Here is an 18,447-nt window from a genome sequence, read left to right as displayed (position 1 = left end):
TCTGAAAGTGGACAAGCACTGGAACTCAGGGAGGTGGTGGAGTCACCACACCTGGAGGCGTTCAAGAAACTTTTAGATGTGAGAGTAGAAATTACATTGACAGGAATACTCATAATCTCTCTTAAAGAGAAATAATAGTCCATTCATTTATGGCAGACATCATCACTACATGGTAAAAATTGGACACAGGGCTACAAAGATGCTTAAGGTGGAACTAGATGATCTTGAAAGTCCCTTCCAATCCAAAGCATTCTATGGTTGTATGATTCTATCTATTCTCAAATAGTTATATACAATTGTTGGATATGAGACAGTCTAAATACAATTTAACATCTCCTGTAAATGCTAGGAAAATATAATAACAGACAGCACTTGTTTTCTGACTTACTAGAAACAATGCTTTTCAGAAGTTCTGGTAAGAAAGAAAGATATGATAATGGAAACCATCTATCTTCAAGCCCTCAGAAATATTCTGCATCTTCTTTGATTATTCCCTATAACATTATTAAGAAAAAGTAAATTGAGTAAAAAACTTAATAGATAAAGTCCTATGTTTTTATTCAAACACATTGCTAAAGGCAAGTAGAAAGAAAATATAAAGAGAATGAAATCTGACATTTGTATAGATTTCTTAAATTTGTTTTAAAATTTCTCTAGAATTTTGTTAAAGATCAAATATTGAAAATGTTTTAATAAGAGAGTGACTTGGGAAACTTTGTGTCCTAGACTTGGTCATCTTTCAACATTCTTTCCCAGTCATTGGAGTTGGCAAGGGACATGAAAAACAACAGGAAGACTTTCTACAGGTACGTTGGCCAGAAGACACAGGCCAAAGCGAGTGTACCTCCTTTGGTAAATGTAAAAGAACTGGCTTCAACGGATGAAGAAAAGGCTGAGGTACTGAATGAGTTCTTTGCCTCGGTCTTCACCGGCACACAGGATTCCAGTACTTCTCCCGTCCCTGAGCCCTGCATCCCTACACCTCTGGGTGGGGACCGGGGTGGTAAATCCCCCCCCGCTGTGAGGACAGAGCAGGTCCGAGACCGCCTCATGAGACTGAATGTGTACAAGTCTATGGGGCCGGATGGCGTGCATCCCAGGGTTCTGAAGGAGCTGGCTGAGGTGGTTGCCGAGCTGCTCTCCATCATATTTGAAAAGTCGTGGCTGTCAGGTGAGGTCTCCAGAGGAAGGTCGTGCTTGACCAATCTGGTGGCCTTCTATGATGGAGTGATGGCATCGGTGGACAACGGAAAGGCGACCGATGTCATTTACCTGGACTTGAGCAAGACCTTTGACATGGTCCCCCACCACATCCTCATCTCCAAACTGGAGGGATGTGGATTTGATGGGTGGACCACTCGATGGATAAGAAATTGGTTGAAAAGCCACAGACAGAGGGTGGTCATCAATGGCTTTATGTCCAGGTGGAGGCTGGTAACGAGTTGCGTCCCCCAGGGATCTGTCTTGGGACCAGTGCTCTTTAACATCTTTATCAATGACATTGATGACGAAATCGAGTGAACCCTCAGCAAGTTTGCTTACGAGACCAAGTGGAGTGGTGCGGTTGACAAGGTTGAAGGAAGGGATGCCATTCAGAGGGACCTCAACAGGCTTGAAAGGTGAGCCCAGGTGGACCTGATGAGGTTCAACAGAGCAAAGTGCAGAGTTTTGCACTTTGGCTGGAGGAATCCCAAGCATCCATACAGACTGGAAAGAGTGGTCCTTGAGAGCAGTCTGCAGAGAAGGACCTGGGGTTCTTGATGGATGAAAAGCTTAACATGAACCAGCAATATGCTCTTGCAACTCAGAAAGCAAATGGTATCCTGGGCTCCATCAGAAGAGGGGTGGCCAGCAGGGAGAGGGAAGTGATTGTCCCTCTCTACTCTGCTTTTGTGAGGCCCCATCTGGAATAATGTGTCCAGTTCTGGAGCACAAAAAAGACAGGGAGCTGTTGGAGAGGATCCAGAGGAGAGCCACAAAGATAAGCAGGGGTCTGGAGCACCTCCTCTACAAAGACAGTCTGAGAGAACTGGGCTTGTTCAGCCTGGAGAAAAGAAGGCTGCAGAGTGACCTAATTGCTGCCTTTCAATACCTAAAGGGAGCCTACAAACAGGAAGGGAATCAACACTTTGAAAGCGTTGATAACTGTAGGACAAGGGGAAACAGTTTTAAGTTGAGGGAGGGAATATTTAGTTGGATGTCAGGGGGGAAGTTCTTTACAGAGAGAGTGGTGAGGTACTGGAACAGGCTGCCCAGAAAGGCTGTGGATGCCCCGTCCCTGGAAGTGTTCAAGGCCAGATTGAATGGGGCTCTGGGCAGCCTGGTCTAGTTTAAAATGGGGAGATTAGTGGCCCTGAGTGTGGCAGGGGCGTTAGAGATTCATGATCCCAGAGGTCCCTTCCAACCTGAGCCATTCTGTGTTTCTGTGATTCTGTGTTTCTGTGATTCTGTGATTCTGTGTTAGTGGCAGGTCATCCAAGGTGTAATGGTCAGCTGACAACCACGACGACTATACAAGTTCTCTAACTTATACAAGTTCTCTATATGTCCAGACAAGTCAGGGCTGCTCTTTGGAGTGACTGTTTCTGGCTTCAGGGCTTTCAGCAGGAACTCTTTTGCTCCTGTCTTCCAGGTCTTGCAAATTCAAATCAACAGAGATAAGAGAAATCAAGCAGATACCAGCTTGTATCTTACCTTCACAGAATACAACAGTATCAACTCCTAACTTTCTATATCAAGCCAAAAATATCTGCTACTAAGTGGCCTTCCCATTCAAAAAGAAGTGGCTTCTGGCTCTGTTCAAAGGAATGTTTTCAAATGTAAAACTGTCCACAAAATGTTGCTGATTGTCTTTATTGTCTTGATTTGAGACAATGCATTCCTTGCCAGTTTCAGATGACTGAAAAAAGAATAGTAATAATGGGTTGAGCACTGAAGACAGTGACCAGAGTCAAGCTGGGAGCTGCTTACAATTGGAGCCAGAAATAAAGGAATGACCCTACAGCAGGTCCACCTTTAAATCCCAATAGACAATAATTAATAAAATTGTGATGAAGTAAGTTTCGTGTTTCATTGTAAAATGAGAATCTCCAGTCAGAATGCATCTGTTAATAATAAAAAGAAATCCTTCTTGAATGATTGTTTAATAGTTCGCATTCATGCCTTAAATAGTAGATCACAATAATAAATCATCATCATGACTTTCGGGGATACAACTTATGAAATACATTGTATTGTTTCTGGCATTTCATCTGTTATAAGATTGTTTTAAAAATATTGTGTAGTCTTCATTCTTGGAGGGAGATTGATCAAATAATAATTCAAATATTGCCTGCATTAATCTTTTTTTTTTTTTTTTTTTTTTTTCCTAATTCTTCAAAGCTTATGAAAAGTAATTTAGCTGTTGTGGTAGAGGAAGAGATTATTTTGACAGATCTGCGGAATAATAAGGGCATATGTGTAAGCATGCATTGCACATACTTTGAGGCCCTATCCAGAAATGGTGAAACCTTTGCAGTTTCTGTTTGAAAACGAATTTCCTAGGTCCACTTAGATAGTAATTACTATTTCTTGAGGGACGAGACCTTTATACTGTATTGTTTCAAGGTATACATTTTGATCTTTACTTGAATAATTAAAAAGTTTTCCCCATGTTTGTCATCAATATCACATAGAATATATTGGAAAGTCGCAGCTATACAGTAAATCTTCAAATAAGTCCGCCAAACTGCTAGCAAAGATTTTCCTATATATAGACAATATATATATTTAGATGTAGAAATGTATAAATATCTTTGTTTTCGTATGTATGTGCATACACATTGCTACATAACAAGTATTTTTGAATTTTCCAATTAAGCATGTGTTTCTTATCAGCCTCAAAGGCAGACAGAAATGAATATAGTCACAGAATCGTTAAGGTTTGAAAAGACTGCTAATATTATCTAGTCCAATCATGAATGATAAATGCACTTACCAGATTGCATGACCATCACAAAAGACCAAAATGAACTTGTGATTTTCTATGTAGTTCATACATTGAGCTCATCTGTGCCATACATGCAAGAATAGGTCCTGCCCAAAACTGTACAACTAATAGTAACTCCAATGTGGTGAAAAAATCAAACAAACCCAGATGAGAATTATGTTCTAAAACTGAGTAAAGAGGAAGGAAAATTTTTGCAAAAATAACTCACTTCTTTCAAACTGGGATCAGAAGAAAATTATTTATTTCACCAACCCTCTCCTATGGAGTTAGTAATTTTTATATGGAAATTGACATCCCTAAACAAAAATTTTTAGCTTAAACATAAAAAAAAAAAAAAAAAAAAAAAAAAAAAAGTGTCATTTTTCAAATCCAAATTCCTTTTATAATTGGCCAGAAATATAAAGTCATGCATAGTCACAGTTAGTCTAGAGTTATTTGTTTATTCTTCCCAAGTTAATTTTTTTTCCTGACAGCTAGCATTGGTTGAAGTAACTAAGGTGACTGTGAGATTATGGAAGCATATTTTACCGATAAGATCTGTTACATAAACTACATGCAAAATAGACAAAATAGACTTATTAATAAATACTTGGAAAGAAAGTGCAAGGCGCATACAAACTCTTTCTCAAGCCTTTTTCTTGTCACAGTATATTGAGTCATGAGTAGGATAAGAGCCTCTTTACAAAGGCATAACAAAAAAAATGTGTTTCTTACAAAACTCACCCAAAGTTAAACACATGGGAGAACCAGTTTTTGTTAAACAATAAATACCTAGCGATTCTTTTTTAGGATACTAGCTGATCACTAACAACATAGAATTAAAATTTTACATAATAGAATAGTATTAATGAAATGAGGAGAAAGTATTTTTATTTCCATACTTCAAAAAAAAAAAAATTCTATTATTATTTTATATTTTCTCTTACACCTTCCTCCAGGGAGATCTTTCATTCCAATCTGAAGGCCTATGCTGTGCACATTTTGTGATAATAGAGAGAGAACCAATTGACTGTATCTGGAAATGTAGGGAAAAGTGTTACGAAAACAGCTGCATGGCAAGTGCACTACAGTTTCGAGACCAGGCTTTTGTGACAGTACAAGAATTGCAGCAAACTATTGCATGCTCTAACGGGCAGTCACAGTAACTTTGCACAATATATACTGCTCTGTTGAAGTGATCATGTGTGTATAGAAAAAGAAAATTAAACAGAAAAGAAACAAAGCAAAACACTTGAAAGTATAATTAATATTGCTCAGTTGTGTGCCATAGTCTTCTTACTGCGCTGAGCTTGTGGAGACAGAGGAAAAAATGAGTATCGATAATGATCGTATGACAGGAATTATAACAAATTCCACAGGTCCCAGGAGAATATCTGGCCCTTGCTCTGGAAGATAATCAGGGATGACTGTTGGAAATCAGGCCAGATGCCAGACTCCCACTTGGCAGACCCAGAAGAATTTGTAGGCCAAGAAAAAAAAAGTGTCTGCCTTAAAACAGAATTAAAGAGTTTGCTGCCAAGTAAGGCTTCCTTCTGTTGGAGAAGAGAGAATTTTAAAAAGTCTTAAATGCTGTACATGCTACGCACTGTGATGGCAGTTGCCCTGAATGTCCTAGATCACGTGGACATCAACAGACATCCTCTTGCCCCCTGGAAATAATATATAGAGCACTTAACAGAAAAACTGTGGCTTAGACAGATTTCTCTAGTTTTCATTTAAATTCTACATTGCTGTCTGCAGAGGTCCAGAAAGTTTCTGATATATTCTGTAATAATAAAGTACAGTAATAAAAAAAATGATTATGACAACTAAAATAAGGAATATTTGCATGCACATGTACTTATTTTTAAAATCTGTGTTTATTCTCTTCAAGTAATTTCGTTAATAAATTCAGTTGATTTTCCTGTCCTACAGAAACCTACAGGCAGCTCCCACTTCATACCAGGGAGTCTGTCACCTGCATGGCCTTGCTTTTATCAAAAAGTGCAGCAAGTTACCTTATGAACATCCAGTTTTGTAAAGAAATGTTATAATAGCTGGACTGAAGAAAAGGAGAAGCTCTACTCCGGATAGTGTCTGCATGACACACTGCATTAGATTGGAGTCCACATATTTTGATAATATAACAGCTAACCACCCAGTATCTTTTTAGATGTAAAATTAACTGTTATGCTCTTCTTAAGGTGTTAGCTATAAGAATTATCTTTTAAAATGATAAATTACAAGGATCACAATGAACCAGACCCTTTTGGTACAAAACAGATATCAGGGCAAGTGTTTTATTGGAAGACACAGATTTCATTTAGCTGATACAACTGATGACTCTTTAACTTTCAGTATAGGATCCTGCACTTTATGCCATAACCTTCCCTGGGAAATAATGATTATACTCACCTGAAATAAATTAACTTACATCCCATTGAAATACTTTTGTGTGTGTGTGTGTGTGTGTGTGTGGAGGGGGGGGGGGGGGTGCACTACTAAAAATGGTCATATAGTGTCTATAGCAGATGTATTTCTAAAAATGATTACAAAATCCAGTAAAAATATATTTAAAAGTGACTTCTTTTAAAGTGTGTATTTCTCTGTGATCCTGATTTTCAAAAATGGTGATCATCTGCAGCTGCAGGAAAAGTCAAATGGCAATATAGTTATTCTTTATCTTAGAACTGAAATCTTTCCTTTCTGTCAACTCTGCAATTTGCACTACAAAAAAAAAAATGTATTAATTAATGACAGATTATTTAAATTTTGCTTGACCAGAAAGAGCAATCTAAGCAATAGATGTGCTGTGTTAAAATTCTTTGCAGTTCAAATTATTAATGACGATTATTGAGATAGAAAAATACTAAATAATAGAAGAGTACTATAAAAAGCTAGTAAAAATAATACATTTATTTTTTCCATTTTCATCCTCAGTATAAAATTCCTTACTATATATAATGTTTTCAAAGAATGAGTGTTGTAAAAGGGATTAACCAAAAATTGTTTACAGTGATATCCTGAATAACAAACATCATTCATAAAGTTCATCACAATTGACACACTATTTTTTACCAAGGTCATTTTGCTGTCAGCGTTAGAGCAGAATAGAATAATTGTTAAGATTTAATCCAGCTGCTATAAACAAGTGGCAGTAGAGATGTTGTTTGTGTTTATTCTTTGTGCAATATTGCTTATTTCTCATGGAAAAATTTTACTGTGCAATAAAGCCTTTAATTATCCAAATCTAGACTTTGGCTGTATGAGGAGTAAAACAGTATATCACAGTATATCATGAAAAAAAAACAAAGGCTTCAACAAAGGCTAAAGAGAGACATCATTTTGAAAGGCAAGAACAGAATGTGATTAACTTTAGTATTAAGTTGATGGGATTCATTTCCTAACTAATGAAAAATGTGATAATAGAAGAGAAAGTTACTGAGTATTAATATCCAGTGGTTATATGGTTTGTGTAAGAAATCTCACAGGTGTCATGGAGATATTTGCTTAATCCCTTCCTTTTCATTTTTTTTTTTTTTCCCCAGTATCTGAAAAATGTAGCTGTTGAAATAGTGCACGTTGTAACAACATACTATTGTGAATAAAGTACTTTGTCCTTGTATCAAAGCAAAGTAAACTGAAAAATAAACAGCAAATTGCCATTGTTTCTGAGAAATTTAAATAATGATTTGTGGTCTTAAATTCCCAAATTTGCTGTGGTTTCCTAGTCACTGAAATAGAGAAAGCCCGTGTCATACCTTTCTTAATCCATTTTGTTTCATAATAATTTGTTTCACATAATTGACAGAATTACAGAATGATAAGCTCTCACACTTCAGTTCACTGAGTGCCCGACAATTCCAAATATTCAAATAAACATTCCCTTACTTGTTATGCCTATGTGATGTTTGGGGGATTTAAATGTATTATGGAAGACATTCAATTCATCCTCAAATCAAGAACTGTTTTCTCAAGGTGGCAGAAACATGTATTTGAGGAGGACAGTTGGTTCACTTATTTGACTTTGTTTTACCTAAAACATGGATCTTTTTCTAGTTCTTACAAACTGTGATGACAAATGGGAGAGATCATCATGATTCTTCTCAGTAGCACCAACAAGCATTGTCTTTGTCTCTATTCTATAGAGAAATAACTATTTGCAGGTTGACTTGTTAATGAGCAAGCATCTACTTGTTGCTGTTTTCATGAGATTTTGGCTTAAAATGTTACTGAAAATCAAGTGTGGTAATAAGATAAATAATAATTAAGATTAATTTTCTTTAAATAATCACTGGACTCCTTTGGAGTCTAATTTGTGGTTTCTGGGTCTGAATAAAAAAAAAAAAAAAAAAATTACTCTTATTGTTAATGATCTTTACAGACTATTATTTTCATTCTTGCTGGTTTTAATAAATAGTGATTTGTCTGCTTTCATTTTTGTTTGCATTCCCTATGTTGCAAGAGAAAGAGAAAACTCACAGTCTTCACTTTAAATGTTGTTTTACTATATTGAAATTAAACGCACATTTTCAAAATGTAAAATCCTACTCTACATGTAAATCAGTTTCTTACACGTACAGTAAACTATGCATATAACTACCTAGTAATTTGCATGCATGATTACTCATTTACATGAAGAGTCATGGTAGAATTGTCACTGAGATGTTTATTATGTACTATTTTTTCTTCATTCAGTGATTTTGAAAATTCAAATTACATATAAGGGAAATTACATTATTTGCCTCTAGCCAAAGGACATTAGCTGTAATAGAAGTCTTAGAACATCTGCTCTGTTAGTAACTTTAAGTCTTGACAGGGAAAATTTTTTCCAGATTATAAAACATTTCTTCATTTCCATTTAACATATTCTTTGCCAATTGGTTATAGCATTTAGAAATGAATATGTGAAAAATGTGGCCTGCATGGGACAAAATTGATAGGATACTCTATTTTTGCTTCAGTGAATTAAAGCTAGATTTACTCAGTACTGTACACCTTTGCTTTACAGCTTCTTGAAACTTACAGCTCCTTTAATGAAAAAAATAGTATCAAGAGTTCACATTGAAGTTTCACACTTGATCAGTTATTAATTGATAACTCTTTCAGCTTCGTAATGAAAGCTTTCCATTTTTTTTCTTTTTCTTTTTTTACAAATCTTTTTTTTTTTTACCATTTTACCATTTTACCATTACCATTTCGTTTTAGAAATCTTGGAAAAGCATTATTAATACAGACTTCCAAACATGTTGAATTTCTTGTTCATGTTTTTGAATTTATGTCTGAATTAATAATCAAACTAGAAAAAGTACTACAGTAATTGGTTTGCAATTTTAATTGCAAATTAATACTTATTCTTAAAATATTTCAGAAATCAGCAAAGGCCCCTTAAATGCAGAATGCAGGCAAAAATTTCATAAATGTTAGATATCTAAAATATTTGCATGGTTAGTAGCACTCCTCAGTTCATTCTTGATCACTTTCTGCTCATTTTGATGTATTTCATTTGTTGATTTGTTGTGATGTTGAGGTGGTTGCAGTATTTTGGTTGCTTTGTTCTGTTTTTCCTTTTTTTTTTTTTTTTTTTTTTTTCCCTTTCCCTGAGGGATTCAATATGAATTTTAAAAAATTCATATTGATCTTTTTTTTTTTTTTTTTTTTTTTTTTTTTAATGGAGCAGCTAATGAGTAGCAGTTGAAATGAAATGATCTTTAAAGTTCCTTCTAATTTAAGCCACTGAATGATCAGTGGGGTTCTGTGTAATTGCATGGATCCGAATAATGATATGGACAAGTTATTTCAGGGTAAAAAATTGCCATGGCCAGACTCTTCACTGAGAAAGACACGATGAGAGAAAGACAAATACAACCATATGAATGAAGAAGTACCAGTATATATAACGAATAAGAGCATTTTAATAATATATATTTTATATATAAAATATATTTATTTACTTCTTTGTTTTTATTTTTCTTCTTTATTTTTATTTTCTCCCTGTGTACTAATTTGCTATTTGGTTTGTATTTACTTAAAATCACTTCTTCCTCCTTTAGAGATGTTTTACTGAGATTATTAAAATAACTTCTGAAATATTTTTCAGACTTTTCTTCTCCAAACTATTTAATGATCAGCAAGCAGTACAATAGGGTAAAGTATCATAGAGTGCTGATATTATTTAACTAGGTACTACAGTTTCTAGCACAGCCATAAGTAAACGTGCAGGTGACACAATAAATAATGTGCCTAGTTTGATAAAACATTTGGATGGTAGCTGTATACCCTGTGAGGCATATTTTTTCCATTAAGAATAAAGAGAAACAGATGATTATTTTGACCTTTTATCAGCAAACTGTATAAGTGGTATTTTTACCCTCTGGACAAATGGCTAGGAATTTATTTTAGCATTGCTGTGGTTCTTAACAAGTTTAAATTACATCATGGCAGAGGGAGTACTAAAGTCTTCTGCAGATATACAGTTGAATTGCTTACTCAAAAGGTTAGGTAGACCAGAACTAAACTAAAGTAATCTCATACAAAATTGACAGTAAAGGCATAAAATAGAATACACAGCACAAACCTATAACACACAAAATTGTTTTAAAGCCTCTTAGCATATCTCTTAATCACAATCTACCAAAATCTAACTCTGAAACAGATTATATGATTTGCTACAGAAGCTTTAGAATTCTATTTTCAGTGATACAGCTAATGGGATTTTATTTTCTCTATTTCTTTTTAAATGCAAGAATGGTAATATGACTTAAAGAGCTTCTACTTATTTAGACCAAGACACTCTGCATAAAATGATTTTTTTTTTTTTCCCCTTCATATCAAGTATTAGAGTGTATTGCAAATGCTCAAAAGGGTGAAAATAGGCCTCCGTGGAAGTAATATCTGCCTTTATAAATAAATCTCACATCAACTGCTGACCAACTTCACTTCAATTCCATGGAGAATATATTTCTAAAATTGAAAAAAAAAAAAAAAAAAAAAAAAAAAAACAACTTTCTGGCATTAAAAGAATGTATATGTTGTTATTTAAAATATTTTCACTAATGGAATAGCCCATATCAGTGTTCTGAGGTTAATTAATTTAGGTTAGTAGTGAAGTATGGAGAACAATGTATCAAACTCTGAAGATTTTATTTCTAATACTGATAGTTAATGACTCTCTGTTTTCTACTAAAGTTCATGGCTTAATTCAGTAATTTTTCTTTTCTCTTTCTTCACATTAAGACCTTATTTAATGGCAAAGTCTAACTGCTAACTAGCTTGTGCCATACTGTTTAATAATTTAAAATATATTATCGCTTTATGGAATAAAAGCCAAATATCTCTATATTTTTATGTCTATAGTATTTCTTTCGGAGTATTGATTTCACAGTTTCAACAAAATGAAACTGAAGATTAGAATACACAGAATTAGTGTTACTCTATAGTTGTGTATCAAATAAAAGCAGTGAAAAAGAGAAACAAGGAAAAACAAAAATCTTACTCTGGTCCATTTATGTGGTCTAGTGAACATGTTCTTATATTATAAAAGAATATAAATATAAAATCATATTAGACTTTTCTGTTTCAGTAAGAGAGGAGTCAATTTTATCAAAAAAATGAAGTTGTTGCATTTATTTGTTTATTTACTTACTATTTTCATTTGAAAATTTTGTTCTAAAGACGCATTTCTCTAATTCTTGAAAGTAACCAATCATGCTGAATATGGAACTGAAGGAAGGTTTCTTTCCTATTACACAATTTAAATCTCAGTCAAATAATTCTGTAATGAATGAAAAAACTCCCATTTTTCTTTTATTTTTAACTGTTACTTGAAGTTTTCTATTATTTTACCTACTTATATAAAAGAATACTAGCTTTGAATACAACAGTATTTTTCTTTCTGTTCCTTAATATCCCACCTGAAAATCTCACAGCACAATATATCACAATGGGGCAGCTGAAAAATGTCAAGAGCTCCATGCCTTCTTTGTAACAAAAGTGTTTAAGTCTATAAGAACATTAAATGCATGTTAATAGTTACTGTAAAACACAAGTAAGTGAAACACATGTACAACATGTCTTCAGGAGCCTAGCCAACTTTGTTATCAGGATGTCTACATTATCTCTCTCTTTTTTTTTTTCTTTTTTTTATTTTTATTTTTTTTAGCAATTTGAAAATATATTGAAAAAATATAAGAAAGCTGCAAAAGACTAAGTCCATTCTTAGAGCTAAAAGGTGAGATTCCAAAAACATAAAATTAAATTGTCTGATTATCAAAAACTTAAGGGTAATGCTGCTCATCATGGTTGAATTTAAAACATTGTTGACAAAGAAAAAAAAATTATTTGTGATAAATAGGAACTGTTCAATGTGTACTATCCAGTTACTCTGTAGTGAGGGATAAGCTGCCTTGTTTGAATAAGAAATATGATGTAGTAAAGTTCCAATCCATTTTATAACTGATTTCTTAATTAGTATTAGTTATTCTAACTAAAATAAGCTTCTGGAATTTATTTTATTAATTCCAAGCATAATATGAAATTAAATTCATGGTTTCAAAATCATTATTTTTTTTTTAAATCTATTAACATTTCAGTCATACTATTTTAAAATATTTTTACACCAATTTGCAGTATATTTTGTGAAAACATTGTACTCGTTAAAAGAAAGTGATTTTTCCACTCATCATTTTCTTTAATCATATCATAGCAACAGAACTATTTGTGTTGGAAGGGACATCCAAAGGTCTTTTAGTCCAACTCCCCTTCAGTGAAGAGGGATATCCAGCGCTAGACTCCTCAGAGCCTGGTGCAGTCTGACTTTATATTTTTCCAGGAACATCAACCTGTTTCATTGCCTCACCATCCTTATCATAAAAAAATATTTTTCTTATATTCAATCTAAAACTCCATTTTTGTCTTGAAACTGTTTCTTCTTATCCTATCCCACAGTCCCTGCGAAAGAGTCTATTCCCTTCTTTCTTACAGACCCCTTTTAGACACTGAAAGGCCTCTATCAGATCTCCCCAAGGTCTTCTATTTGCCAGGATGAACAACCCCAGCTCTCAGTCTGCCCTTGTAGGAGAGGTATTCCATCCCTTGGATCATTTTTTGTGGCCTTTCTCTCTGAACATACTCTAACAGGTTCATGTCTCTCCTGTACTGAGGACTCCATGTCTGGACACAGTACTCCAGGTGAGGTTTCCCCAGCACAGTGCAGAGGGGCAGATTCACCTCAATGACATGCTGGCCATGCTGCTTTTGTTGCAGCCCAGGATACGGTTGGCTTTCTGGCTGTGAGAGCACACTGCTGGCTCACGTACACCTTCCAATCCACCACTACTCCCATGTCATTTGTGGCAGGGCTGCACTCTGTCCTTTTGTCCCCCAGCTGTACTGATAATGGAGGTTGCCACGGCTCAGGTGCAAGACCTTGTGCTTGGCTTTGATGAATTTCACAAGGTTCACCTCAACCACTGCTTGAGCCTGTGTAGATGTCTCGGGATGGCATCTCCTTTGTTAAGTCTGTCAACCACATCTCACAGCTTGGTTTCATCTGTTGACTTGCTGAGGGTGGACCAGATAATGCTGCTGTTGCTATTGATGAAGATATTAAAGTGCACTGGTGTCAGTACAGAACCTTGAGGGACACTTGTCACTGGTCTCTATCTGGGCATTGAGCCACTGACCACCAGTCTCTGAACATGATCATGCAAACAGTTCCTTGTCCACCAACATGTCCACCCATCAAATCCATTTTTCCAATTTACAGATAAGTGAGTTGTGAGGGACTGTGTCAAATGCATTACTGAAAATCCAGATAGATAATATCAGTGGTTCTTCCCTTCTCCACTGACACATCATCAAAAAAATCAACAAGTGTGATCAGGCAGTACCTGCCATTGATGAAGACTTGCAGGTTGTCCCAGAAAACCTCCTTCTCTTCCATGTGCCTTAGCATAGCTTTCAGGATCTGATCTATGATCTTTCTTGGCACAGGGATGATGCTGACAGGTTGGTAATTTCCTGGGTCATTCTTTCTACTCTTCTTAAAAATGGGTGCTATATTGTTTTACTTCCAGTCACCAGGGACTTTACTTGACTGACATGAGTTTTCAAATAGCACTGAGAGTTGCTTGGTGGCTGTATCAGCTGATTCCCTCAGGGCTCTGGGATGCATCTCATTCATACTCATAGACTGATGGAAGTTCAGGTTCCGCACGTGGTAATAAACCGTATCTTTGCTTACCAGCGAAGAGAGACATTGCTCTGGTAGTCCCCACTTCCAATCCATCTGCTTGAAGGATGTGTATCTAGTGATATGCCTTTATATATGTCACATTGTTTTATGAAATTCTAAATCTCCAAATGTGTTAGTGCCTGCTTTCTGTTAATAACCTGTTCAGCAATCTGAGTGCACCCCAATCACTCCCTATGTACCCACCAAAGTACCAAACCCTTCCCAGTATCATTGGTCTTCATTTCATTGTAGTACCAGTCAAGTCCCAGGGCCCGCTAACTAAAAAGGAAGAAAGACAAACAAGTCTGCTGGTTTTGGTTGCAGTCATCTTCTGGGGTTGATTTATATGTGATAAAAAAATATAAAATTTCACTGAAATAGATTAAATTCAATATGCAATTGCACTGTTTATTGCTTTGACTTTTTTGATTTATATTATTTGCTAAAAAACAAAACAGACAAACTAAAAAAATCAGTATTGTAGTTGGTAAAAGGAAGAGACAAATGTAACAACTGCATTCTGCATATGTAGTATTTTAACCTGGCAGGTGTCCAAGCTCCACACAGCCATTCATTCACTGCCACCAGGAGGAATGATGGAGAGACATCTAAACAAAGTAGAAATCAAGGGTAGAGATTTGAACTTCATTATAAGGTTTAAAAGCTGGCATTAACACATGAAATACCTTCCATCTAGTAATGCTTCTTAAATAGAAATACATTTGACATGATAAAGTTTTTCAAAAGGCTGCATTATGAAGAAGAGTTCACTGTACAGTAAGAAATCTTTCTTCACTTTCCAAATCTTCTGAAAATTCTAATTTTACATATCTGTTCCACAGAAGATAATTTTACATATCTGTTCCACAGAAGATCTAAAGAATAGCAGATTGTTGCTCATACAGGAAATTAGACAACTTGAAGTACATATCAAGTGTCCAAATGAACAGTAAATCGGTATTCTATCAAGCCTGTCCTTATCAAGCTCTTTGGATCACATTTTACAAGGGTCAGACAGCCCATTCCATCTTGCATTTCTCCACATCAATCATCCGAGGGTGTCAGAGCTAATATGCTTTTATCTTCCACTTGCCAAAGGCAGAAGTTTTAGGATTACTAAAATGCACCCATTAACTAAAGAAGTTACAAGGTGTTTTGGTCTTAATTACAGTCAAAACAACGATAAAATCTGCAAAAACTGAAGTGTGTCTTTTAGAGTTGAAGTGTACCAAATCCATTAGAGTGTGTACCTATGTCTTCTGGCATCACATTTACACATTATTTACACAAAGGTAAGGAGATGCATTCTGAGTAAGACACAGATCAAAACAAATTTCTACAGAACAGAATAGAACAGAAAATAATAGTTCGGTTGAAACAGACCTACAAAGATTATTAAATCCAACAGTCTGACCACACCAGGGCTAGCCAAAAGTTAAAGCATATGATGGAAGGCATTATTCAAATGTCCCTTGAATATTAAAAGATATGAGGCTTCAACTACCTCACTAGGAAACCTGTCTCAGAGCTCATAGTAAGTTTTTCTTAATAATAGCTCAATTAAAGAAATATGTGATTAACATGTGTTCATCATGGAAAAGTCATGCCTTATTATTTTCATCTTCTTCTATAATAAGGTTGCCTACTTGTAGGATGAAGAAAATACAGCAGATGTAATCTTTCTGGACTTTAGTAAGGCTTTTGATACTCTGCCTCACAGCATTCTTTTGAAAAGAAATTGTACAGCTGTGAGATAAATAGGTTCATGCTATGCTGAGTGGAGAACTGTCTGAACAGTAGAGCTCAAAATGTCATGGTAAACAGGGCTATACCTCTCTGGTTTCTCATCATCAGGTGTGTTCCTCAGGGTTAAATTCTAAGGCCAATCTTGTCTAGTAATTTTGTCAGTTACATGGATGCAGAAGTGGAAAGTATCCTCAACAAGTTTGCTAACAACACTAAACTAAGATGTGCTGTTGACTTTCTGCAGAGATGTAGTAGTTTCTAAATACATTGGAACATTTGGGCAATCAGCAACAGTAAGAAGCTCAACAGAGGAGAATGCCCAGTTCTGCATCTGGGATGGAGCAATGCCGGGCACAGATACCGACCAAGAAATGAGTGGCTAGAGGCAACTCAGCAGAAAAGGATCTTAAAGGGGTAAACCACACTTGAGGATGCATGAAACAGCAGTCAACTGTTCAGAATAGACTGTTCTCCCAGTATATTTTGCATTGGTGCAGATTCAGCTTTAGTAATAAGCATGATTCTGGTCTCTACGATATAAAAAAGGTGTTGAGGTGCTTGACAGCAACCATAAAGGAGCAACAAATCTCTCAAAAGGAATGTACTATGCCTGGAGGATGGAGGTAGCTTCAGTCTGGACATTAAGAAAGAATTATTTTCTGTGAGGGTGATCAAACTCTGGAAAAGGCTTTCTAGCGTGGTGGTTGTTGCCCCATGTCTGTCAACATAAAGAGACTATGTCCTCAGTAATATGCTTTGGCTTTTGGTTAGTCTTGAAGCAGTCACTTAGTTGGGCGTAATTATTTCAAAGTCTACTTCGATGGTACTTTGCTTCTATTTTGTCCTATTTCTATTCTGTTCTGTTCTGTTCTATTCTACTGTATTCTATTCTATTCTACTGTATTCTATTCTATTCTATTCTATTCTATTCTATTCTATTCTATTCATCTATTCTATTCAATCTCAACCTGCCATGACACAATTTATGCCACTCCTATATGTCCAATCACTGAAAAGTCACACTTTGCAAAACAAGGTCTACTTTTTTTTTTTTTTTTTTTTTTTTTTTAATGAAAATGAAATGGAAAAAAATGAAATAGAAGTCTCATATATGCCTAATTTTTACATTAAAATTATATACATTTATATGAAATGCCAGAAGTTGAAATGTATGAATTCATCATCTATTTTAATATCTATTTAATATGTATTTTAACATCACATTAATTTTAATTAATCTATTACCTGGCAATTTCAACCAATAAATAAATAAATAAAGCATTGAATGATTTTAGTTGTATAGACACATTAAACCAGGAAAAGATAGTTTGTGTATTAACAAGTGCTAATGATTCTCCTCCTCTTCAGAATTACACATTCTGTGCCTTGAAGATACATATCAAAAGAACATGCAGACAAAGAATGGAACTGTGTGTAAACACACAGAGACTCCTTGTACTTACTTATTTTGATTTCATATACGAAAAAGAAGAAGAATGGTGAAAGAAAGAAAGATTCTAATTCCAGACCACAAATTGCCTCAGGTAATTATTGAAATACGGTTTATGTCATGCTAAGGAAAGCTATAAATTTGAAGCAAACCTAACAAAAAGTAGCTTTGGTAAAATGCCATAAATAAAGAATTCCCCTTGCCTTTGTCTCAGTTTCACTCACACAACTCAGCATCAAACAGAAACAAATTAATAATATTTTTCAGGCATTAAAAGAAAATGAACTCCTGTATCCTGCCAAACAGAGTCAGAAGATCTTCTCTAATTCTTTAAATATGAAGTGACTTCAAATTTCTTTAGAGGAAATAATTCTGGTTAATTACTTAGGTATTGTCACGGAATTAACTAGATCAGTTTATGCCCGTGACAGGGGGCAGTAGGCCCCTGCCCTCCCCACCCCCCGCCTGGGCCCACAAAATGGGAAGGAAGGGGGAAAAGGAAAAAAACAGCGGCAACAATCTATGGAGGTAAACTTATTTTACTAACTATGATATCGGAATGCAAAATAATACAATATAATACAATCTAATTGAAATTGAGACTAATAAATCAAATAAGATATGAGAGAGAGTTCCCGAGACTGAGTCAAACCTGAAAAAGCTTGGAACGGCTAGGAAAGCACCCTCCAGCACCCACTGCCAGGCAGTAAGAGACCGCCCCCCCCCCGGAAGGGTCAGATCCCATGACTTTCATAATGTATAGGGATAGGTACGTAGAATTAGAGCATTAACACTTTAATTCCAGTACATGATGTTTTGATGTGGAATATTGAAAATCAAATAAGCAAAAACCAAAACCATGACAGGTATCTCTGAAGATATTTTGTTTTCCTTCCTTCTGAACACCTTTTGTACTATCTAGAAGCCAACAGACAGCAATGAAAATCATAAGAAATTTGCACTCATGACTAGAAACTGCTCTTAGGAGGTTGGCTGTTTGTCTCAATCCACATATAGGAGGAAGGGGAGATTCTTTAATATATGTATACC

This window comes from Phasianus colchicus, chromosome Z (genome assembly GCF_987193195.1).
Source record: "Phasianus colchicus chromosome Z, bPhaCol1.hap1.1, whole genome shotgun sequence".
Lineage (NCBI taxonomy): Eukaryota > Metazoa > Chordata > Aves > Galliformes > Phasianidae > Phasianus > Phasianus colchicus.
The sequence above is the reverse complement of the archived record's forward strand: the minus strand, read 5'-3'. Positions refer to the sequence as shown.